The following is a 26,770-nucleotide window of genomic DNA, read 5'->3' as shown; positions in this document are numbered from 1 at the left end:
TACGATTCAGGCGGGACAGGTGGCCTCAGATAAATTGTGTTTTTAAGAACTAATAAAATAATACTAGCAAGGGTGGGCACAGTGGCTCACGCCTGTAATCTCAGCACTTTAGGAGGCTGAGGCGGGTAGATCACTTGAGGTCAGGAGTTCCGGACCAGCCTGGCCAACATGGTGAAACCCCATTGCTACTAAAAATATAAAAATCAGCTGGCCGTGGTGGTGGGTGGCTGTAGTCCCAACTACTTAGGAGGCTGACGCAGGAGAATTGCTTGAGCCTAGGAGGTGGCGGAGGTTGTAGTGAACAGAGATCATGCCACTGCACTCCAGTCTTGTAACAGAGCGAGACTTGGTCTCAGGAAAAAAAAAAAAAAAAAAGAAAAGGGCCGGGCGTGGTGGCTCACGCCTGTAATCCCAGCACTTTGGGAGGCCAAGGCGGGTGGATCATGAGGTCAAGAGATCGAGACCATTCTGGCTAACACAGTGAAACCCTGTCTCTACTAAAAATACAAAAAATATCAGCCGGGCATGGTGGCAGGCGCCTGTAGTCCCAGCTACTTGGGAGGCTGAGCAGGAGAATGGCGTGAACCCAGGAGGCGGAGCTTGCAGTGAGCCGAGATTGCACCACTGGACTCCAGCCTGGGCGACAGAACGAGACTCCGTCAAAAAAATAAAATAAAATAAAATAAAAATAAAAAAATAAAAATAAAAGTAATACTAGCAGCCTGTAAACTCCTATCAATACCAACATCAATAAACCAAATATTTCTCGCATTTTTATAATTCATGCTCTTCTCCCTTTGAGCATCATACCTTTTAATATGCCAGTGCTAAGTGCATGAGATTAAGGAGAGAAACATCACGTATCTCAGCCAGACAGTCGGGTTCAAGCTAGGTATTTTAATACGGAATTTCTGCAGATTCTTGTTTCCTACCCAATTAACAGGAACTACCAATTAGCAAGAATATTCACTTATTTTTTGCTCCTCTTTGTGATAGTGTTTATTCTAATTTTTCTTTTCCTCAAGAAAAATACAATTCTAGCCTCCCACATGATGACTAAGAAAGTATTTAAGACGATTATATTTTAGCTACTTTCTAAATCTCTTCAGTTCTTTATTTTCATTTTATCAAAACACTTTTCATGAGGAAAATTAACATGCTCCCATTTAGTAACAGTGGTCTATCTCAAAGAGTCATATATACAACTTATTCTTTATGTTGACTTACATATGTATATAAGTATATATAAGTATATATGTGTATATATAAGTATACATGCATACATGTATATAAGCACATATATGTATATACGTATATATAAGCACATACGTATATATAAGCACATATATGTATATACATGTATATATAAGCATATATATGTATATACGTGTAAGTATATACACACATATATGTATATGTAAGCACATATGTATATATGCATATGTAAGTACACATACACATATGTAAGTATATACACACGTATATATAAATATATACATACACATATATGTAAACACATATATGTATTTATGTGTAAGTATATACATACATGTATGTATATAAACACATGTATCTATATATAAGTATATAAACTTACATATATTATGTAAGTATATATATTATGTAAGTATATACTTATATGTAATTATATATATAAGGCAATACATATATAAAACATCTATAAGTTCAGATATATATACACGTGTATATATATATACACATATATACTGCTGTATCTGGCAAATCATAGGTGCAATGTGTTATCTATTATTAAAAATAGAGAATCAAATGTTCAGACAGATTTTATTATTTGTGCAAAGTCATATAGCATATAGTTACTTAGCAAGAAAGAAGGAAGATAAACCCAGTTCCTTCTGGCTTAAAAAAAACACAATAGGAAAGATATTCCATGAAAGCTTTAGAGTATGAGTTTTGTAAGGAGAAAGGCATCCTGACCTCACTTCTCTAAGTCCCAGTTCCACCCCTCTTCTCCCAGCTCAGGCAGATCTTTCTCTTTCTGCTCTGTGTGCAAGTTGGCTGTACTGCCTTACACTACTCTCACACTGGGGTCCCTCACTGAACTATCAGCTCTAAGAGTGAGCCTCCCACAGGGGAGGAGCTCAATAAATGTTGAACGACCAACTGGGTGACAATAATGCTTTCTCTTAGCAAGTTTAGGTAACAAAACTACATCTATGTATACAGGAGGATATGCCCATGTTCATATATGCTTGAGTTCAGATATTATATATCTGTGAACAGTGTGAAATACTAAAGTACAAGTTAAATGTCTCAAACATTTCCTAAAATATAAAGTGTAGCATAATGTGCATCTTTTCTAACTGTATAATCTGTTTAACAGTATTGCTGGAATAGTAAAGAGAAGGAAGCTGTTAGCTTGGGTGGGATTATTACAACACATTTAAAATAATATCTTGAAAAATAGCCAGTGCAATAGGAAGAGAGTTTACTACCTAATTCCAGTTAAGATTGACATGCTTGATCTTCCTGGTTTAAGGGATAAGAATATCCACAAAGACTCGCAGAAAGAACTATGGTTTTCCACCATCAGTTTGCATACTCCAAAACTATGTATTATTCAGTTCATTTCTCTTGATGTTACTCCTGACTCAGATTTAAAGGGTCTTCACTGGCCCTAACCTAAGAGATCCAGCCCAGGGAAAAACATGATGAGCTAAGAGTTACCACCAAAGGTTAGACAGGAAACAGATGTGGTTCCCTTAACTCATCGGTACCAGGGGTCTAAGAATACCCTCCCTCTCAAGCCCTCCTGGCCCATTTTCCTCATTCCTCAGCTTCAGCTCAAATTCTGCCTCCTGCTGCTCTTGAGTGCTCCCCCTTCCCTTCTGTTCCTGTTGCCCTTTACACATATTTTCCCTTCAGCAATTCCTACAGTGCATGTTTGCTCATCTGCCTCCCCTCCTCTTTGAGGGTAAAAATAGTCTTTTTAATCTTTTGTATTCCCAATTCTTAGGACATACTAGGCATTTAAAAAAGATTGTTCTCAGGATCATACACGATCTTGAAATGCAAAAGAGTCCTGATATGTATAACTATATTGATATATGAGGAAATAATGTGCATTTGTGGCACTTCAAAGGAATCAACATATGAACCCAGCCCATTAATTTACAAATGCACAAAGAATAAGGTAATACTCCCTTTAATCTTCAAAGGGGTAAGGGAAAAAAGTTTCCTTACTTGGTATCGACACAAGAAAATTCTCTCATTGTATATGTCACATATCAGCTTTGATAGCTGCTTTTGTATAAAGCAGTGCTGTCAAACTTGTTTGACTTCAGAATCCTTTTATCCACTCTGGACAAGTTTGGCAGTTTCCTTAAAAAACTACACAACTACCATATAATCCAGCAACTGTACCTTTAAACATTTATCCCAGAGAGGTGAAAACTTACATTCACACAAAAACTTGTGAACGAATGTTTCTAGCAATTTTTATTTGTAATAGCCAGAAACTACAAAACGACTCAGATGTACCTCCACTGATGAATGGGTAAACAAACTGTGGCACATCTATACCATAGAATTTTACTCAGCAAGAAAAAGGAATGAACTATTAATACAAACAACAACCTCTGTGAATCTCCAGAAAATTATGAGCGAGAAAAGCCAGTGCTAAAAAGCTGCATACTGTATTGTTCCATGTACACAACATTCTTGAAATGACAAAATTATAGAAATGGATGAGTGGTTGCCAAAGATCAAGAAGGGTTGGGGCAAATAATAGGGCAACACAAGGAGCTATGTGACAATGGAAATTGTATCAATGCCAATATCCTGGTTGTGATACTGTACTATAGTTCTGCAAAATGCTACTATTGGGGGAAACTGGATAAAGGGTACATGGGATCTCTCTGTATTATTTCTTCTTACAACTGTAAGTGAATCTACAATTATCTCAAAATAAAAAGTTTAATTAAAAAATTACTGAAGTTCCCAAATAGCTTTTATCAGTCTGTATTTATTACATTAGTAATAAAAATTCAAATATCCACGTTAATAAAAAAACCCAGTAGGTTAACATTTTTATGGAAAACAACTTTTTTCAAAATAAAAAACATAGTGAGAAGAAATATATTATTTTACATTTTTGTAAATCTGGAGTCTCATATATGTTTCTGTTTTTAATCTGTCATGAACTCACATGTGAGGTCTGGAAAATTCTACTAGACATTTGTGCAAAAAAGAGTGAGAAAGGCATTGTGAAAATAGTTTTGACCTTGTGGATTCAATGAATGAAACGGAGGTAAATGACTGATACAGAGCATCGAAGAGTTCTAAAACCCTTCTTTCACAAGAAGTACCGGTCAATAACCAAGAATCTTTTTGGAAAAGCAAAAACTGAAAATGCAAAAATGCTTGATTGAGCCTTGCTATAGGAGTCTGTCTTTCCTGGAATAAAGTTATTTCCCCAGAGCCTTTTCCTACTGGAAGAAGTGTATCTGGATATTTAGCTGCATAGAAATATTTACCATATCATATGGGAGCTTCACATAAATTTTATTCTATAAACTACTGGCTATAACTATAATCTATTGGCTTTGCTTAAACAGTAACTAATCACATACACACACAGAGGGAGTTTGAATTTAGCTCTAAAACATGATTCTGTATCTGTTTATATATAACAAAACACTTACTGGTATATTTACCTTTTAGTCTCAGTATTTGCTCATTTTTTTTTTTTGATAAGTTTAATCTTTTAAATACTCTATATAAGGGAGGTCAAATTGTGGCTAATAGAAAATTTAAAATTTTAAATGCCCTTCACCTTTTGTTCTCCTAATTTTGAAATTCTCCTAAGCCATGATGAAAAAGGTTTTTTTAGTGCAAAAGGATGAAGGCAAAAACCAAACTGGGTTACCTGCCTAATTCCTACACTGAGACAGTTATACTAAAGTTATACTTTCAAAGTTACACTAAATCGTGTTACCTTAATTTGGAAACAGAATTACAGAAAATTATTTCAAAAAGGACATATATTAAATATCACACTAAACCTTTCCAATAACATCTAGATGAACCTCTGCTAATGAGAAAAGACCGCTGTGGAAAGAACTTTACTCCAAAAAGAAAGACTTCTCCAGCACCTCCAACACGTGGGCTTTCTTCAACAGCAACACTCTTTACCAGCCAGCTGAGCTGGGGCAATTTCTATCTTTTTTTTTTTTTTTTTTTTTTTTTAAATGTGAGATGGAGTCTTACTCTGTGGCCCAGGCTGGAGTCCAGTGGTGCGATCTTGGCTCACTGCAAGCTCTGCCTCCCGGGTTCACGCCATTCTCCTGCCTCAGCTTCCTGAGTAGCTGGGACTACAGGCGCCCGCCACAACGCCCGGCTAATTTTTTCTGTATTTTTAGTAGAGACAAGGTTTCACCGTGTTAGCCAGGATGGTTTCCATCTCCTGACCTCGTGACCCGCCCTCCTCGGCCTCCCAAAGTGCTGAGATTATAGGTGTGAGCCACCGCGCCTGGCCGAGTTGAGATAATTTGTAATTATTCGATAATGCCCCAAATTCACAAGTGTCACATAATACATAAAAGTCGAAGGATGACAGGTATGAGAGGAGCCACAGTGTTCACTGGACAGACAAAAATCCCTGCCCTTGTGAAGTTAACATGTGGGTGGGATGGGGGAGAGGGTGAAGTGTGGAGGATAGACAATATACAAGAAGAAATGAAATGCAGTATTTTAGATGCTGAAAAGTTTTACAGAGCAAAAGAAAGCAAGGTAGGGAAGTCAAGGGACAGCTATTTTCAACAGCATGATCAAGGAAGAACTCACTCAGAAGGTGGCATTTGAATTTAAAACCAAAAAGAAGTGTAACTAGGAAGCCATGCAGGTATCTGGTGTAAAAATGTTTGTTACAGGCAAATGAAACGATAGGTACAATGGCCCTGAGGCGAGAATGTCCCTGGTGTGTTCAATGAACAGTAAGGCGGCGAGCACAGATAAAATGAAGAAAGCTCAGAGAAGACAAGACATCAGAATGGTAACTGGGCTTACTAAATCTTGTAGGGCCTTAAAAACTTTGGTTTTTACTCTGAGTCAGATTTTAACAGATCATTGGCTGCTATGCTGAAAATAATCTGAAGGGGTCAAAGGCAGGAGCAATTAAAAGCCTACTGAAATATTCTGAGCCACAGATGGTGGTAGATGATGAACATAGTCGAGATAGTGAGAAATTACTCAATTTTGGATATATTCTGAAGGTAGAACCAATATGGTTTGCTGATTAATAAAATGTGTTCATGGGCTGATGGAAGGGGGAGAAGTCAAGGGTGACACCAAGATTTTTTTTATTATTATTATTATACTTTAAGTTCCAGGGTACATGTGTACAATGTGCAGGTTTGTTATATATGTATACTTGTGCCATGTTGGTGTGCTGCACCCATTAACTCATCATTTACATTATGTGTATCTCCTAATGCTACCCCTCCCCTGTCCCCCAACCCCACAACAGGCCCTGGTGTGTGATGTTCCCCTTCCTGTGTCCAAGTGTTCTCATTTTTCAATTCCCACTTATGAGTGAAAACATGAGGTGTTTGGTTTTCTGTTCTTGTGATAGTTTGCTGAGAATGCTGACACCAAGATTTTTGATCTGAGCAACTGAAAAGATGGGGTTAGCATAACTGAAATGCACAAGTTTGTAAGAGAGCAGGTTCAACGGGTATGCTTAAGTCGGAATATGTAAAATTTGGACTGCCTGTTAGATTTCTAAGAGACACTGAATAGACAGTTGCACACACAAGTCCAGTACAAAGACGAGGACTGGGAAGATGATATAAATTAGGAGACGCTGGTGTAAAGAGGGTATGAAAAGTCATCAGATTGAAGAAGATCCCTAAAAGAGTGTGGATGAGTGTAAGCAGCAAAGAGAAGGGCTGATTCAGGACTCTGCCTTGGCACCTTTCTAGGGGATGAAGAGGACCAGGCAGAGAGGAGTGGTCATTGTGATTGGAAGAAAATTAGGAGAGTATTGTACAGAGAAAGAGATACAGTGTTCCAAGGAGGAAGAAATAATCAACTGTGTCAAATCCCGTAAGCAAGTAAAATAAGATTAGGACTCAGAATTAAGCACTGGATTTAGAAGCATGAATTCACTGGTGACCTTAATAGTTTTGGTGGAGACACTGGAATGAGTTCAAGTGAGAATTGGAAGGGAGGAGTTAAGAGTATAGACAATTCTTTTGAGAAAATATGCTATATGAAAAGGGGAAATCTTGTATTTTGGTAGGAAGTGAGACAATCAGAGGTGACAGCATTCCACCCCATTAACAAAACATTTTTCACCCCCATGTTTACAGGTTTATGATTTGCATCTATCTACATCCTTAATTCCTTTCTTCTTTTGTCATATCTCTCCCTCTCCTTTCCAAAAGCTAGTTTCTCCTCCAAAGCTGGGCTCATCCCTTTGGAAGCCTTTGTCATTTATCTCATCTTCCTTCAATCTCTAACTTTCTCCCCATCGTGTACAAAAACATTCATGTCTTATCAACTTTAAAAATAAAAACACACCATTCTTCTACAATGGTTACCCTTTCCCTGACCTCCATTTCACTTCCAATAGTTTTGAAAAATATCATGCTGCAGTTGTCAACTCCTTACCTAAAAGGGCTTCTACCTCCATCAGCCACTGAGACTGGTTTCACTGTGGTTATGAATGTCTAACTGCTAAACCTAATGGCTCATCTCAGACCCGCACACTACTTTATCTCTCTTCAGTATCACTGACATCTCTCTACTTGAAACTCTCTGCTGTCTGAAACTTTTTTTTTTTTTGAGATGACGTTTCACTCTTGTTGCCCAGGCTGGAATGCAATGGTGCAATCTTGGCTCACCGTAACCTCTGCCTCCTGGGTTCAAACGATTCTCTTGTCTCAGCCTCCTGAGTAGCTGGGATTACAGGCGCCTGCCACCACGCCTGTTTTTTTTTTTTTTTTTTTTTTTTAAGTAGGAACAAGGTTTCGCCTTGTTGGTCAGGCTGGTTTCAAACTCCTGACCTCAAGTGATCTGCCCACCTCCACCTTCCAAAGTGCTGGGATTACACGCCCAGCCTGCTGGCTGAAATTATACCATTCTTGTTCTGGTTCTCATCCTATCTATCACTCTTTTGTAACAGCTGTCCAATTATTTCCTTTAGACAAACCCCAAAAAAGTCAAATTGTTGGGCCAAAGTGAAAAGAAGTCTTCTGATTTACATTACAAAACTGCCCTCCAAAATGGTGAACAAAATTTGAATTCCCACTAGCAATGTATAAATATGCTAACTTTTTCAAAATTGTTCGAAGCCTAATTTTCTTTTAATATTTATAAATTTTATAGTTGAAAATATTTCATTGTTATTTTAATTTGTATCTTTTTTAGTCCAGCTAAATTAAACATATGATTATTATCCTTAGTTATCTTGTGAAGTGTCTGTTTATAACCTTAGCCCCAGTTTTTTCTTATTGAATTGTACTGTTTTTATCAATTGATTTGAACTCAATATATTAAGACAGCAACCCTTTATCACATTATCACAATCACCTCTCCCAAGCCTCCTGTTTGCCTTTTAGTTGTCTACCAGCATAAAGACGCTGTCAGTTTTCATGTAATTGAATCCACCCATTTTCCCCTTTGAGAGTTCTTCCACCACTCTTATCCTCTTCTTCATAATGATGAGATAAAGATTTGCCGCTATTTTCTTCATTTGTATAGTTCATTCGTATAATAAAAAAAATTTTATTATCACTTTATTCTGGTTAGTATGCAGTATGAGAATAGATCTAACTTTATTTTTCTCCCAGTTGTTAAAGTATATCTGCCTCACACTTGTGTTCAAAAACTGGGTCTTTATTTCCCTCTAAATGATCTGCTTCCTCACGGCACGTCTATATTCCCAGTGTCCCACAACTAAAACCAAAGTATCCCCCGTTTCTCTTTCTCACTCCCTGCCTCATTTTCCATACCTAGGCACCAAGTTCCCCTTGATTCCACCTCCAGAACGTGGCCTCCCCTTTCTTCCATTCCCACCACCACTCTCAGTTATTTGTTGCATCTACTCTTTTAGCAAACTCAAAAGGTTTTCCAGTCTTTTTTCTGCCCTACCTTCCGTCACACTAGTATCCAAAAAGCAATGATACTATTTTCCCTGCCTAAATACTCTTCTGGAGTCCCCAACTGCTTCTACAAAATTAAAGCCAAATTCTTCAACCTTGCAATCAACCTTCCCAGATCCGACTCTAGTTTCACTTTCTGACACAATTCTACACGTTTGTGCTTTGGCCACACCAAATTATTTACAACTTCCTGACCACAGCATCCTCTTCCCTGCCTGGAATGTCCTTTCCCACCTTGGAACCCAGGGCGTTTCCTGCAGAACCCCCACCCATTTACTGGCCAGCTCAGGCAAACACTCTGCTGTGAAGCTCTTCCCAATCCACCCAACACAAGCTCTCACTATGTCCCTTCCGCCGACACTTACCAGTTACCATGTACCTCACTGCAGTGGTTTGCAATCACTTGTTTGCATGTGTCTTCCCTACAGACTGAACGGCTGTTAAAAGACAGAAACCAAGTCTTAGTTATTCATCTCTATACCCCCATGCCTGACATGAGTATGTGGTTAATAATAAACCTGAGGAAAGGGAATATGAATGAACAAATGAGTCCTCAACTTTTACCTGCCTTACCAATCCTACCAATTTTGTCTTTAGAATTCTTATTCCCACTACCTCTGCTCTAATTCAGGTTCCTGTTGCTTCCCAATTATCTTCTAATTGCCTCTAGTTTCACTTCCTCATCACAAAAGGTGATCTCTTAACAAATAACTAAGATTCTATCATATCTGTCTCTATGTCCACCCGTAAACCCGGAAACCCTGTGTTCTAGCCAGCTGTCACTTCAAACCATTCATTTAAACCATTCAAGTCTCTCTGTTTCCAATGTTTGTTAGTCTGTCTCTCATACCTGGATAGTATCTTCCACTTTTTAGTTTCTCTGCCACCTCCCCTAATGGTATCTGCCACTTGCTACTTCATCCTCTTTTCTCCCTGCCCCCCAACAACATACTTAGAGTTGTTGCTGCTAATCTGCTGTAGGCTGAGTATTCAGATACTCAAACTTATTAGGAACCATATGCTAAGAGGAAGCCAACACTGAGGCTCAGAAAAGGAACAAGTAGGTGGCCTCAGTGCAGGGTATTAAACACAAGTATCTATGGTGCTCAACCATCTTTTGCATGTACAGCTGACCTTTGAATAACACAGGCTTGAACTGCATGGGTTCACACATATGTGGATTTTTTTCAATGAATTTATTAGAAAATTATTTGGAGATTCGTGACAATTTGAAAAAACTCACAGACGAACAATATAGCCTAGAGATATTGAAAAAATTAAGAAAAAGGTATGTCAAGAAATGCATAAAATATATGCACATTTTGTCATTTACTACCATAAGACATACACAAATTATAAAAAGTTAAAAATCCATCAAAATGTATACACACAAAACTGTACATGGCACCATTCACAGTTGAGTGAGATGTAAACAAATATACAGTATTAAATTATAATTGTTTACAGATTCGTTATTTATCATTATGAACTTTGTTTTTAACAAAGCCAAATCACCGTTATTTCTAAAACAAATTATAACAGAAAAGATGGTGAACAGGAAAGGATCCCATGGAGGTGTATGTTAAACATACACATATGGCCAACCCTAGACCAATTCCATTTCACAAATTTTATTTTCTTAACTTTTTATCTCTTTTTCTTCATTCTTCCCTTCGTCTGTTTCAATATTACGTTCTTTACTCTTACCCACGTTTTCCAAACAAAATCTTTCACAAAATCTGTAAGAAAATCTCAATCAAGTGATCTGCATATGATTTATGAAAATATACCTTTGTCTAAGGACATTTGTACACAACAAGACAAAGTTAAACATAAAAGGAATGACTCTTTAAGACATTGCCAAGGAAATATAATTGAATAGAGCTAACTTAACAAAGAGGCTTTCTCAGTTTACCCCCAATGTCATAACATACAGTTAGGTGTCTCTATGTAAACTTTAACCCACCTGCTTAAGTGTCTAATAGAAAGTGCTTCTCTGAAGGTTGCCTTTCACTAAGTAGGCATTTTCCCCTCAAAAAAACAAAAACAAAAAAAAACAAAAAAAAAAAACAAGGCTTAGGTTAGCCTCCCTGTTTTCTCTAGTCTCAATCATAAACTTCTTTATCATTAGATTACTACTAGAGAGAAAAACCTCTAACGCCTATGCTTATCAGAAATCAATCTGTCCTTTTGTGGATGGCCAACTTCATTGAAATCTATCTTCCTAATTTCACAATAAAAATGGCACTCAAACAGGCCAATACTTTGAGAAACACAGTAGTTTATAAGTCCCGCTATGACATATAGGAGAGGCAGACATCCAATGTAAGAATATCTGGGTCAAGTGGAATAAAAGCAGCAAAGTGTTATGCAAGTATGGGGAAAAGAGTAATTTCTATTGCAATAATTTGGAAAAGTTTCTTGGGAGAAGTACACTGGCTCAGAAACAACAGGAGGACTCTCAATGGGCAGTTATGGGGAACAAGGAACAACAGCTTTAAAAATTGGTATTTCAGGAATAGCTGATGCACTCTATGTGGGTATATGCGTGCAAGGCGGTGGACGGACAGAAAAGAGGGTCTGAGGACTGGACTAGGTACAGAGAGAATGCGAGGGTTCCTGAGTTAAGAAATGATGTGACGGCCGGGTGCGGTGACTCAAGCCTGTAATCCCAGCACTTTGGGAGGCCGAGACGGGCGGATCACGAGGTCAGGAGATCGAGACCATCCTGGCTAACACGGTGAAACCCCGTCTCTACTAAAAATACAAAAAATTAGCCGGGCGAGGTGGCGGGCGCCTGTAGTCCCAACTACTCGGGAGGCTGAGGCAGGAGAATGGCGTGAACCCGGGAGGCGGAGCTTGCAGTGAGCTGAGATCCGGCCATTGCACTCCAGCCTGGGCAGCAGAGCGAGACTCCGTCTCAAAAAAAAAAAAAAAAAAAAAGAAATGATTTGACTAGATCCATGTGTCTGGGTAGGCAACTCTGGCAGCAGAGTTATGGCAATAATGAAGGGGGGTAAAACAGAAAGTTACTGCAATGACCAAGATGACTGGTAATGAGAGCCTGAACTAAGGTAATCACTATGAACAGTCAAGGAGGAATGGTTTTGAGCAACATTTTAGTATATAAGTTTTAAAAGAGAGAAAGAAGCAAGAGGGTAAGAAAAGGTGTTAGCATACCATAACCAGCATAGGCATATCAAAGAAAAGAGAATTATAAGGGAACTTTCTTCATATTTCCCATCAAAATATACCTATATTCCCTACAATTCAAAAGTAGTTTCTCATAAATATAAGAATTTCCCGGTATCTCCAAAAGCCAAAATTTAATAATCCATTTACTATTTTACTCTATAAACTGTACTGTTGAGAAATAAAATGTCTTTCAATTTATAACAAATGCCCATCATCAGCAGGAGCTGCAGCCTCAGGCCCTAACCTTCTGCTTTGAAAAACTGGGGCACTGTGCTAAACAATCTACAAAGCTTCTTCCAGCTCATTCCAGCACATCACTTAGGGGCAGGAGCGGGTAAGGGTCTCAGCACTGTTTAAAAAAAAAAAAGACATGATCAACACCTACAGCCCACATCTGGCTGAAACATCAAAGTCCAATTACCTAAAGAAAAACAGTGCAGCTAGAAAAAGGTTGAGACCTAGGCCACTAAAATTAGAAGTGAAAAAACAAGAACACAGGACAAGGACAGAATATTAGGATTTTTATTAAACAAAAGGGGATGAGACCGAAGTCACAAAATCATACACAGTCTAAATTAAACAGGGATTAACTCACGGGGTCAATTTTGACATATAAAGGGAATAGATTTGGAGATGGAATTATAATAGCTAACATTTATTTAGAACTTACTTGATACCAGGCACAGTATCAACTGAGATGGAGAATTAACAGATTTAATCCTCAAGATAACCCTGAGTTGGATACTATTCTCACATTCCTCCCCACTTTTCAGATGAGGAAACTGAGAGTAAGGCCCAAGACCTAAAGGTAGTAAGGGATGGAAACATGATTCAAATCAGGCAGTCTGATTCCAGAGCTATAATTTTAAAGCATATACTGTACCTAGTACTTAAAGTATAGTAAATATGAGCAGGCCACACAGACTGAAATATATACATACCTATACATACACAGTACATACATACACATACATGTACATATACACATACATATGTTTACATAAACAAGTGTATGACAGATCCAAGGGAAAGTTACGCTCTATTGTTAACTTTCCAGAAGAAAACATATATTGCTATCTACATGGGGGCCAAAATGCTAGATGGACCTCATTTCTTAGTTGCACAAAAAATTTGCCACAATTTTGTATTTTCATTTTTAATTTTTACTGTTATAAAATGGAGGCTTCAAAATTGACACTACTTTTTATATCCATAAAATTCAAATAATTATATGCTTCTGTGTTCAGATATCAAAATCAATTTGAATGAACATACAACTGAATAGCATCTCAAATTCTGAGTTGCCCATCAGTCTCTCTCAAAGCTGCTTGGAAAACATTCACTTATATTTGTCATGGGACACAAAATTTGTACAGTGCTTTGAATGCAACCTTTGTATATAAAAGGGTCTATACAGAAATGTTTTAACCAAGCTTGAAGCTTTTCTCCTAGGGCTTTAAGATACAGAAATCAAAAGGTGCCTTTGTTTACTCATTGGGACAACACTGTCTTCTAAGGTGACTGACCACCACTTTGTAAATTAGTGCCTCAAGATCTGGAATCCTACTTGGTTTTTCTTGCCAACGGCTCTAGGTGATCTGAATAATTTGGGATATAACTGCCTTTATCTTTATCTACTAGCATCCTCATTGCAATCTGAACTTATGATTCTAGCAAAAGAAATTCACTTATGTTACAGAAAATATACGTATGTTCTAACCAGGTAAAGGTCAATTAGCGATCCATATTTACAAAGCTGTAATTAGGAAGTAAGTTAGGGATAGACAATGTAAAGTAAAAAACAAGCAACAACAAAGGTATTTTGTAAGAACAGAAGAGCACCTGTACTTTGGCAACTCTTTTACTTTCCTCCAGATTATTTTAATGGAAGGGAAGAATTTCAAAGGCACCCCAAAAAGGCAAATATTCAGCAACTTTCTCTCACATCAAACTTTTACACTTTGGATCTCAAACTTAAGAAACATACATCTAAATATTTAAACTTGTGGGTCTTAGCTAACAATGGCAGCAAATATCACGCAGAGAGTATTACGCCAATCCTGAACATCTTTTGGTTGCTGTTTCCATGGAAACAGCCTAGATGAAGAAAACCTAAGAGTAAAGAATAATACATTTTTAAAAACCACTTTATCTTGTTTTCCCCTCTCAGTTAACCAGCATGGCACATAACAGGCACATCAGCTATGTACCAGAAAATTCATGACTCATTCAACAAATATGCGTTGGTTATCTGCTGCATGCCAGGCACTGCATCGGAGGATAGGGTTACTTTGGAGAGCTCACAGAGCTTAGTCTACTACAAAGACATTTCCCAGCCAATGACACAAAATGATCCCATTCTTTGGTCATATTAGGTTTCTGAAATCCAGTGTACATTTTATACTCACATCACATTTCAGTTGGGACTAGCCACATTTCAAACCCAATGTCAACAAAAGGCTAGTGTCTTGTTTTGGACAACATGGGTACAGATATTCCAATGGGGATGAAAAGCATGCATATCAGGAGTTAAGTCGTTTCCTCAAAGAATATAAAATCTAACCACTATACAAGCAAAACATATATGGTACAGAAACATATCTGTAGAATTAGTAAGTAAAGACATCAGTAGGAAGCATTAATATATAAGATACTGGGTGAGCAACTGTGTGTAGAATTCTTTCAGCTGCAAATGATGGAAAACCCGACTGAAAGTGGCTTAAGTAAAAAATAAGATAGGTGTGACTGCCTCGGGGCTCTCTGCCAACCCTGCTTCCTCTAGATTGGGTTCATTCTCAGGCTTCATGTGGCAGCTAGTTCCCAGCAGTTTTAGGGGCACAGTGCTAGACCCCATGTTCTGCTTCCACAATATTGCCAACAAATGCCCCAGAATTACATCTTCCTATTTCTAATGGCTGGCTTGGTCATCGGCTATGCTGAACCAATCACGGTAGCCAGGGACATGTGATGCTTTAATGGGCCAGACCTGGGTCACTTCTGCAACAAGGCCTCAAGTCACCTCCCCAGAATCACACAGACTAAATAAAGTGGCTTAACACTGATAAGCCTGATGTATGGCTTATCTTCCTTTAAGCATATTACTTGACTGCTTCAGTTGATACTCAAACAATCTGGAAGAGTCTTATAAAGTCCATTTCCAGTGATTGATTCCTTCACAGCTCAATTTATTCACTATTACTACATGCTGGACACTATACTAATTGCTTTACAAGCAGTATTTCATTTAATCTTTCCAACAAACCCTATGAAGTAGTTAACATCACCATTACCAGTTTATAGATGAGAAAAATGGGGATCCAACGGATTAAAAACAACTAGGCTATCAGTGATTGGAATGGGATTCAAACTCTGGTTCATCTAATTCCAAAGTCCACATTCAGCAGTACCTGAAATTAAGAAAGTCTTACTGTTCCCTCCCTCTTCCCCGTCATTAAAGAAAAAACAAGAAAGGCATTATATAAGCAACATGTGATGCAATTCCACAGAAGCCACATGATTTATATCACTCTGTCTGCAGACATTGCTGAGTAAACTGACGACAGCCCCAAAGAAAGACAACCGCATTAATAAACTAGAATGATACTTCTCTACATTCTAACTCCTCAAATAAGGCTATGATTTGGTGTAATTGACAGTATAGTTAAGTTCTCAAAAATTCTCAGCCACAAGCTCATAAATATCATTGAAGCAAAGAGGAACAAAATAAAGTCTGTAAAATAATATATCATGCAAGGACAATGAAAAGTTCTATTATTAACATTTTCCCAAAATATTTAAAGAATTTTTATTTTTAGAGACAGGGTCTCAGTTCTGTAATGTAGGGTGGAGTGTAGTGCTATAATCACAGCTCACTGTAGTCTTGAACTCCTGGGCTCAAGCGATCCTCCCACCTCAGCTTCCCGAGTAGCTAGGATTATAGGCGTGTTGAACCATTGCACCTGACCTTCCCAACAATTTACTATGAACATTTTCAAACACACTGAAAAGTTCAACATTTTCAGGGTAAACACTTATATTTTACAAGTCTACCATTAAGATTTAACTATATGTGCTTTGTCACATATCTCCTCATCTTTCCCTGTTTTGTCACTTCATGATCTTCAAAGTAAATGCAGAAGTCAGCACACTTCTAAATATGACAGAATGCATATCAACTGAAGTTCCCTATTTGTTTACATTTGGCTTTTGAGGTAGAATTTAAACACACAAAAAAAGTGTGCAAAACTTTTTTTTTTTTTTTAAAGACTGCAATTCGCCATGTTGCCCAGGACTCAAGCAATCATCCTACCTCAGCCTCCCAAGTAGCTGGGACTATAGGCATGTACCACCACACCAAGTAAAATGTGCAAATCTTAAGTCTATATTAATTAAGCTTTTGATAAATACATACAACTACGGAACCCAAATCCCTATTAAGAGAATAGAATAATCACTCCAGGTTTTTTTATGCCCTTCCCAGCCAATCTCAACCCCCATTATCTCTAGAGCCAACCCCTGGTCTGATGTTCTTTCCATCATAGATTAGTTTTGACTATTCTAGAGTATCACCTAAATGGGAACATAGAGTATGTACTCTTTTGCATACAGCTTCTCTTACTCAGCATGTTTTTGAGATTTACCTACGCTGTGGTATATATCAGTAGTCTGTTTCTTTCCATTGCTTGGCAGTATCTCACTGTACCGTGTCCCTTACTGAAGGACAACTGTGCTGTTTCCAGTTCCTGGTGATTATCAACAAGAACTTCTATGAACATACGTTTTCATTTCTCTTGGGTAAATACCTTAGAAGGGTTGAGTCCCAGGGAAAGTAGATCCTTAGTTTTGTAAGTAACCACCATACCTTTTCCAAAGTGGTTGTACCATTTGACTTCCCTAACAAGAATGTATAAGCTTTGGTTGCTCCATATCCTTTGTCAACATTTGATGCTGTCTTTTTAATTTCAGCCATTGTGTTATGTGTGATCAATTAATATTTTAATTACTTTTGAGTTGAATCTATTTGTAAGATACAGCACAAAAATAATTGAGGTACATAAGATATAAGGCAATATTAACAGAAATTATAATATAAATTTTATATATAACTTTAAACTTTTTTCTACTTTCAAGAAGTCACATGATTTAAACTACACTTTCATTCAGTGTCTCATGAAATCATTACGCTGTCAAATGTTAGCACTGTTGCTTAGAAACTGGTATCAAAACACTAACTTTTCTTTCTGTTTATCTTTTACTGCTTAATAACACCAACAATTTATGGCTCACTTAACCTACAATTTAGATCAATAATATAAATTGAAAGATATTTGTTAAAAAAGAACGCTGTCAATGTCTTCCTTTAAAATCTAATTCCCATTTGCTAGACTAAAAGATTTAGTCACCTTTTCTAACATAATTCCATCTTGGAACTATGCCCTTTAATTAAGTTCTGGGGGACCAAGAATATCATCTGATGCCACTCCTTAAAATAAAAACAAAAACACACCTTGGTACAATTGCACATTCTGAATTAGCTTGTAAAAGCAGCACAACTGTCCTAGAAACAGGCAAATCACTCTTGGATATGTTATATTTTTCAATACAGTATGCTTAAGTAATCGATACCATTATAGAACTCAGTAGGTGACAGTCCAAATCAGTAAACAGATATCTACTGATGACAAAGAAATAGTAACAACAGCCACCTAGGGAAGTCACTAGCGGTGCCTGAAAAGATAAACAGTTTCATGGTCAGATCCCATTTTTTATGCAGTCTCTTACCTGTCAAGGGGCAGACAATCCGTACACAGTTATTGTTGACTTTTCTTCTACACAAATGTCAACAACGGGGCACAACATTTTAAGAAACGCTTTCTGACTACCTTAATGTCATTGCACCTTACAATGACAAACTTCAAATTGGTGGAAAAAAAATGACTATTATGTATTCTACCAAAAAGGAGACGTCCAACTGCCATTTTAACACATACCTATCTTATTCATACCACTCTGCAATGCACCAATTTGTTCTGCTGTTTTTCCGAAACGTTTTCCTTCCTTAAAAAAGGCCGGGCGCGGTGGTTCACACCTGTAATCCCAGCACTTTGGGAGGCCGAGGCCGGCGGATCACGAGGTCAGGAGATCGAGACCATCCTGCCTAACACGGTGAAACCCCGTCTGTACTAAAAATACAAAAAATTAACTGGGCGTGGTGGCGGGCGCCTGTAGTCCCAGCTACTCGGGAGGCTGAGGCAGGAGAATGGCGTGAACCCCAAAGGCAGAGCTTGCAGTGAGCCGAGATCGCGCCACTGCAGTCCAGCCTCGGTGACAAAGCGAGACTCCGTCTCAAAAAAAAAAAAAAAAAAATATGTTAAAAAAAAAAAAATTCACAGTATAAAATGAACCATACTTTTTCCATGCTATACTATGGCACCCTCTCAGATGAGGAGAGCAAGCATGGCCAACAGATCCACACACTGGGCAGAGTCAGCAGTGCACTCCGTGCAAATGGCTCCTCAGCTATCGAGCACCCTATGGGTGATCAAAGAAACAGAGGGCAAAGAATAAGAATAAGGAGGGATTTAGTGGAAGTCCTTTGACACTCCAAAGAGCATCACGATTCACTGTAGATCAGACGCATGCCCAACAAGTAGAAATAGGAGCAAGAGCAAACTATGGAGATATATGGTAGAAGAGATTACACACTTTTTTCTTCCTCTTATCTGTTTTTCCAGATTTTCTATGAATATCTATTACCAAATGTTCTACCATTTAATTATTTTATAATATAAAAAGTAAAAAATTCTACTATTCCACAAATTAAACTTAAAAAAGAAAGAAATCAATCTACGGCTCAAAGAGTTGAAACAAAGATGTTAGTCTTTTTTTGTTGCAACCCCTTTTCTTATGCTTGCTCCTAAACTGCCATGTCCTATGGAATTGCATTATTATTAAGTTATTTCTACTTGATTTTTTTTCTTGCCCTGTCTTTTGGTGCTCACCTACTGATTTAATGGGGGAAAAACAGACCTTTTCTGAAGAAAACGACAAACAAAATGAATACACAGAACCACGTAGGTAAGTATCTCACTAGATAAGGATTACAAGAAGGGTTTGATAAAATCAGAGTTCTTGCTGATAGCCCATTACAGAAGTCAGGGTAATTATATGCTTTTTCCGGGTCCAGTCTCTACAACAAAGAACCAATTACTCTTTAACCCCCTTACCCTTCCAAACATTTCACCAGATAAGCTTGAAGACCACTAACCAAAATTAAACACTGAAGAAGTTGAAGCAGTATATAAAGAATGTAACTACTCCTTTCTCTAGGTTTAATAGAGAGATGAATGGCAGACAGGCTAACAGACGGACGGGTGGACACAGATAGATAATGCAAGCAACAAACAGGCTTTTCCCTTTCAGCCTTTAAAACTGAAACCAGGGTTTCTATAAAATCATTCAACTGCATTGAAACAAAACAATTCCACTGAGTTTCCATCGAAAAATCATCTCATTATGAGTCCAAGAACATGACTGTGGCCATTTACTCTTGGAACCTATGTCTTCATTGGCCAGTTATGTGGCATAAACTAAAACGATCTTTAAAGTCCTCAGCATGAAGAAAGAAAACAATTATGATTCCATCAAAACTTTAACTTTTCATATAACCCTAGTACAGTAAAGAGTAAGACAGCTTTTAGATCAAAGGTTTCCAATCACAGGTAACCATATTATCTTGTCCAAATTGTATATTACCTCTGAAACTTTCTGAGCTCCAGTCCTTAAATGCAAAATATCGACCTTACAGGGTTACTATGACAATTAACTGCTGAATGAAACTTAAAGTTCCTAGCTCAGAGATAAGCCACAGAGCAGTCACGCAAATGGCAGTTACTACAATGATTAATATTGGCAGTTGCACAATTCTGTCCACTTATATTTCACAGAAAGAAAAGCAATGTAACACTGAAAATATTAAAACTTTCTAGGGCGATACTCATAAATTACTGAAAACAATTTACCTTTTTTCCCCTCTAGATCTAACATCATATTCTAATTGAACTCAAGGAAAAGACCACCTTTCCCACACCCCCTTTTAAGAAGAACAAAATGGATGCACCTGACAATCCTCAAAATGAAAGCTATTCTAAGAGTGTCCACTACAAATATTAAAATTGTAAAGGGACGATCTGCAGACTTGATGAAAAAATGCACAAAGACATTTGCAATTAGCAAACAGATATGTTAAACAAATAATTTTAAATTAAGCACAACTTGTACTACAAAATTCCCCAATAATCAAGCTTTTTAGCAGAATTAGTGTACCAATTATGTTTTATTCCATGGTTGTGCTATATTTGCTAGATCAAAGCCACCTAGTAAATGTCCTATTTTAAGTTATCATGAAGATGCCCAGAATAATTTTTATTGTGTTCAGCATTGCCTTGAAAAAGGATTAAGCAACAGAGTCATGATTTATAGCGGGGGGGGGGGGGGGAGGAAAGCTCAAAACAAAGGCTCAAATAATCATTTTGTCCATAATCATATCCAACAGAGAAAACCTCTGTTTTCCTTCAGGTTACGTTAATTAAGGTGGGATCAGCAAACAAAAGGTGATCAAGTTAAATTTCAAAAAAAAATTAGCAAAGTAAAACAAATTTTGCACTATTTTAAATCAAGGTACAGAACAGTATGAGTTTTAAAATAGCTATGTATTAATATATACATACACACATGAGTTTATATACATAAAACATGCCTGGAAGGATATACAAAAAAACTAATAGCAGTCAACTCTAGGTGAACCAGGTAGTTGGGGTGAAGAGCTCAGCTCAGGCTTGTTTTTCATGAAGTATCTATCTGAACACATACACTTTCATGTGTATGGAAGTATATTTATGGCAGGAGCAAGGGAGCATGCACAAAAAGAAATAAAGTAGCAATTAGAAAGCAGTCAAGACTGGTTCTTATATACATGATTAAAAAGCAAAGTACAGAAACAAGATCTTTACATCAAAAATAAGAACAATTTTATGGAGCACTAAAAATGAAGTTGCATGCCCAAGACAATGCTTTTTCTTTACTGCTTCATTTCTGTTTAAAAAGTAAATAAGTAAAACATAAACCTAAATATTAAGTATACTTATCTGCAAAGTTACTTCCTATCATAAAAATGGGAGAAATGTAAGTTATTGCTACATTTAAGAATCTTTTTGCAAGACACATTGTTTACACATATTCAATTCAAGCTTACTGAAATGTCCAGTGTTGTAACACATTTCTAAGAATCAGTTTAACATTCAGCTGTAATCACACCAGCACAGAAACAGACAAATTTGTGTTTTCTTGTATTTACTTCCTCTACTGCTAAAGGAAATCTACTATGGCATTCCTAGTTTCTAAAAACGCACCCCAACGTCAACTGATGAGTCATGGGTCACACTTCAAGTTCTTATGTACCAAAGAAAGCAGGGCACTAAAGTCTTACACATAAATTTTAAAGACTGTCTAATAAGCTCGGTTACAAACCAAGAGTTCTTTATAAGGTAACATAGATGACAGTTTTTAAAGCAGGCGTGAAAAACTTCAAAATAAAACTGCAAATTCCACAAAGATTGACAGAATGATTTACTCTTTTTCAGATTCCTAAAAACTGGTAGTGTTTTGTTTTTCTTAATTCAGAACATACAAACAAAGTACTTTTGAAATACTGACAGGTACAAACTCAAGTTTGTAAAAACTCAACAAACTCCCAGCTTTCTGAAAGTCCAAATTATCTGAGAAATAATTTTCTATATGCCTTGTTTTGACTCTTAGTTATTTCCAGTTTTCACTATTTAACCATTTCACTGACTGGGAAACCTCCAGGAGAGGGTACAAAAGGGCAGGAAGCAAAGATGACACTGTTTGATTCCTTTGGGCATTATTAGTTCAATTTCCCTGGTGAAGAGACAAATAGCTAAAAGGAAACCTGGAGACCAGCTGTAGATTCTAGTAACCAGCATAACAGACCATTGAGATCTAATCACATCATCTGATTTTCCTCCTAGCATTCGTCATTATCCTTTCTATTAATTGCTTAACTATTTACTGTTGTTTCTCTTCCTGCCCCACAGCACATAAACTCCATGAGAATAGAGATCCCACCTGTCTTGCTCATTGCTATAGTCTCACCATGTAGAACTGTGCCAGGCACATAACAGGCATTCGATAAACACCCAGTGGGAAAGGAAGACATATATGTATTCAGTTATCTTAGGACCTGCAGTCATGAAAAGGCTAAAATTTGTGTTTACTTGAAATTACTCTTTACTCATAACTTCTAATAAATTTTTATTCTGCCTTGTCACAAGACTCTAAGCTTTTATCATCTAAATACATTATCAAAATAGAGTAATTGTACTGAAATTATAATCTAACTAGACTAGATTTCTGAGAACAAGAACTTCTATAATTCACTTTTCTATCCCAAACATCTAGAATGGTAGACAACACAGAATAGGCATTCAAATATTTGTTGAAAAAAGTATTTTAAAAGAATTATAACTGGTGGAATTCGTAATGTTTATTCTCTATGCATAGTTTATGATTTCCTGCATTTTCTACATTAAGCATGTATTAATTTAAAAAATATACAGTGTGATTTTAAAAAACAAAATCACATGTATCCCTTATATCTTCATGTAGTTCATAATGTATGCAATAAGGTAAATCAAACAGATGTGCTGCTTAATCCCCAAGAGTAACCAAACAGAAAAACATTCTTTAAAATTGAGATATTGCTAATTTTTAAATTAAATTTAAAATATTACTTTTAAGAATATTAAGCTTTACTGTCCAGAAAGATATCCTTCCATAAATCCTAGTGTAATAAGATTGAGTACTCTTATTAAACATCAGTCAACTGATGTTTGAGTTTTTTTTTTTTTGGTTGGGGGACAAAGTCTTGCTCTGTCACCCAGGCTGGAGTGCAGTGGTAAAATCTTGGCTTACTGCAACCTCTGCCTCCCAGGTTCAAGCGATTCTCCTGCCTCAGCCTCCAGACTTGCTGGCACTACAGATGTGTACCACCACGCCCAGCTAATTTTTGTACTGGAGTTTTGCCATTTTGATCAGGCTGGTCTTGAACTCCTGGCCTCATGTAATCCACCTGCCTCAGCCTCCCAAAGTTCTGGGATTACAGGCATGAGCCACTGCGGCTGGCCTGTTTTTTATTAACAGAACCATTTTCTTTTCAAAAGGTTCAAATAACCAACAGAGTGATTTTTATTTTTTACTTTTTTTAAGAGACAGAGTCTCACTCTGTCGCCCAGGCTGGAGTAGAATGGCACGATCTTGGCTCACTGCAATCTCTGCCTCCCGGATTTAAGCAGTTCTCCTGCCTCAGCTTCCCAAGTAGCTGGAACTACAGGCATGCATCACCATGCCCAACTAATTTTTGTATTTTCTAGTAGAGACAGAGTTTCATTATATGTTGGCCAGGCTGGTCTCAAGCTCCTGACCTCAGGTGATCTGCCCGCCTTGGCCTCCCAAAGTGCAGGGATTACAGGCATGAGCCACCACGCCTGGCCCAGAGTGATTCTTTTTGAAGACAAAGAATGTTATATTATAAACAAACAACTTAAGAACTACATAATGGTTTGCTTTCCTCCAGCACCAACTTTCAGGTGAACCCAAACTGTAGAAAGAGAAAATATAGTCACTATCACATTTAGAAAGACTAAAATCATGCAGAGCAACTGTGTTACAGGTAATATTTTTATAGGAAAAAAAAGTTAATACAACATAAATTAGTTGAAAGTTGACTGATGTTTAATAAGAGTACTCAAGATTTTACCATCCTTCTACACTCTGCAAAATGGATTCATTAAGTTTTTAATCCTTTCAAAAAATAGGTACTATACCATTGAAAAAAATCCAGACTCTCAAAATAAATCCTGAATGGTTTCTTAATGTTATTATACTCCATTAAACATAGAAGAGAAATTCAAATGTGCTAACAAATGTACTACATATACTTGGAAAAAGAATAGGTCAGTGTCCCAAAATAGAATTATGTCTATTTTTAGCAAAATCTGAAACTAGTCTATTGAAGTATCAATTAATACATCTCATCTACAATAAAAGCACAAAGCCTAAAATTGAGAAATTCATGAGATTAATAAATATTTCAGGTGGGAACTAATTGCTAGAGACGCTTTTGAAATCTATTAAATAGCCTTCACAGAGCGGTCTTAAAAGGTCATGCACAGCTACTACTGATCAAATGCTTGACATATTTAGTAGCAGAGGCACAGGACACAACAACATGCACCGCGATACCTGGTCTCTCCCCACCAATTTTTTGTTTTGTTTTGTTTGAGACGGAGTCTTGCTCTGTCTCCCCGGCTGGAGTGCAGTGGCGCGATCTCCACTCACTGCAAGCTCCGCCTCCCGGGTTCACGCCATTCTCCTGCCTCAGCCTCCCTAGAAGCTGGGACTACAGGCGCCAGCCACCACGCCCGGCTAATTTTTTTTGTATTTTCAGTAGAGACGGGGTTTCACCGTGTTCGCCTGGATGGTCTGGATCTCCTGACCTCGTGATCCGCCCGCCTCGGCCTCCCAAAGTGCTGGGATTACAGGCGTGAGCCACCGCGCCCGGCCCTCCCCACCAATTTTATATTTCAGCTTCAGCTAAACCCAGACTACCGACTGTTTCCAAATTGGTATCTTGCAACTATAAGAAATAAAAACAACAGAGAAATTCACACTAGAATATACGATGAAGCTGAGAACTGTATTCTAGCCCAATAACTGACATAAATCCCCAATTTAAAATTATTCCATATATTTCAGACCTTTCCCTCTCTTTGCTATAAGCAGGGTCTCAGCAATACATACAGAATATTTTGTTTGGAACCTTATCTCACACCATATACAAAATTACCTCCAAATGGACTAAAAACCTATATATAAAACTTGAAACTATAAAACTCCTAGAAGAAAACATATGGGAAAAGCTTCATGACACTGGATTTGGCAAGGATTTCTTGGATACGACACTAAAAGCACAGGCAAAAATAGACAAATGGGACTACATTAAAATTAAAAACTTTTGCACATCAAAGGACACATCAACAGAATGAAAAGGAGAAAATATTTGCAAATCATATCCGATAAGGGGTTAATATCCAGAATATGTGAGGAACTCCTACATCTCAACAACAGTAAGAATAAAAAAATGGGTCAAGAACGTGAACTGACATTTCTCCAAAAATGATACAGAAATGGCCAACGAGCACATAAGAAGTTCAACATCACTAATCCCAGAAAAACGCAAATCAAAACCACGAGATACCACCTCATACCCATTAATATGGCTACTATTAGAAAAGCGCAAGTGTTGGTGAGAACATCGAGCATGTACAGAAACTGGAATCCTTTTGCACTGATGGTGAGATTGTAAAACAGTGCAACCGCAATGAAATGAAAAACAGTAGGAGGTTCCTCAAAAAGTTCGACTACCATATAATCTAATAATCCCACTTCTGGGTATACATCCAAAAGATTTCAAAGCAGGGTCTCAAAGAGACATCTGTCCACTCATGCTTATGGCAGCACTATGCCCAAGGAAATTCTGTCACATGCTACAACATGGATGAACCCTGAGATCATCATCCTGCATGAAATAAGCAAGTCACACACAAAAAGACATATACTGTATGATTTCATTTACATGTGGTATCTAAAGTACTCAAATTCTAGAAAGTGGAAGAGTGGTTACCAGGGGCTGGGGAGAGGAGGAAATGGGAAGTTGTTTAATGGGTACAGAGCTTCAGTTTCATAAGATGAAAAAGTTTTGGAGATCTGTTGCACTGTAATGTGAATATATTTAACAGTGTACACTTAAAAATAGTTAAGATAGTAAATTTTATGTGTTTGCCACAATAAAGAGAAAAAGCTGAAGCAACGTAAAATATTATTCTGTTAAATATTCATTATTTTGGTAGAATTTCTTTTACTTCAACCACTGAAAATTCAGCATCCAAACTGAGATATACTGTTAAGTGCAAACCATTTCACCAGATTTCAGTACTTAATATGGGAAAACAGAATGTCAAATCACATTAATAATTTTATATTGATGACATAATATATTTTGAACATACTGCTTTAAAATATTGAATTTAAAAAATGTTACGCTTTAAGAACAATAATTAGAGGGGAATGTGGGGTCAATGGGACTGTGTTTGTTTTATAAGGTTAAAGATTGGGGCATATTTGTAGGTTGGTGTAAAAAAGAAAGCAGGGAGAAAGAGATTAAACATAGAAAAGAAGGGAGCTAACTGATGAAGCCACACCTGAAGGAGACTTGAAGAGATAACAAGCACATGTAGAAAAACAGATCTGAGACTTAAGTAGGTAACATTTGGAAAGGGAGAGACAGAAAAATT

The 26,770-nt window shown here is 37.3% G+C and overlaps 1 protein-coding gene across 2 annotated transcripts in view; it reads right to left on the bottom strand.

Moving 5' to 3' along the window:
* The window catches only part of LOC105490208 (ligand of numb-protein X 2), a 76,310-nt gene that overhangs the window by 40,554 nt on the left and 8,986 nt on the right, over positions 1 to 26,770 (bottom strand). Inside the window, exon 1 of one of the 2 annotated variants that reach the window (XM_011755611.2) lies at positions 5,248 to 5,398. The exons of the other annotated variant lie outside the window; for it this stretch is intronic. The gene's annotated coding sequence lies outside the window, so the exon portion shown is untranslated. Of the gene's footprint in view, positions 1 to 5,247; positions 5,399 to 26,770 lie in introns of those variants that run through there. 2 annotated transcript variants of the gene reach the window in all.

Source organism: Macaca nemestrina, chromosome 16, assembly GCF_043159975.1.
Source record: "Macaca nemestrina isolate mMacNem1 chromosome 16, mMacNem.hap1, whole genome shotgun sequence".
Taxonomy (NCBI): domain Eukaryota; kingdom Metazoa; phylum Chordata; class Mammalia; order Primates; family Cercopithecidae; genus Macaca; species Macaca nemestrina.
This window is presented reverse-complemented; position numbering and strand designations above follow the sequence as displayed.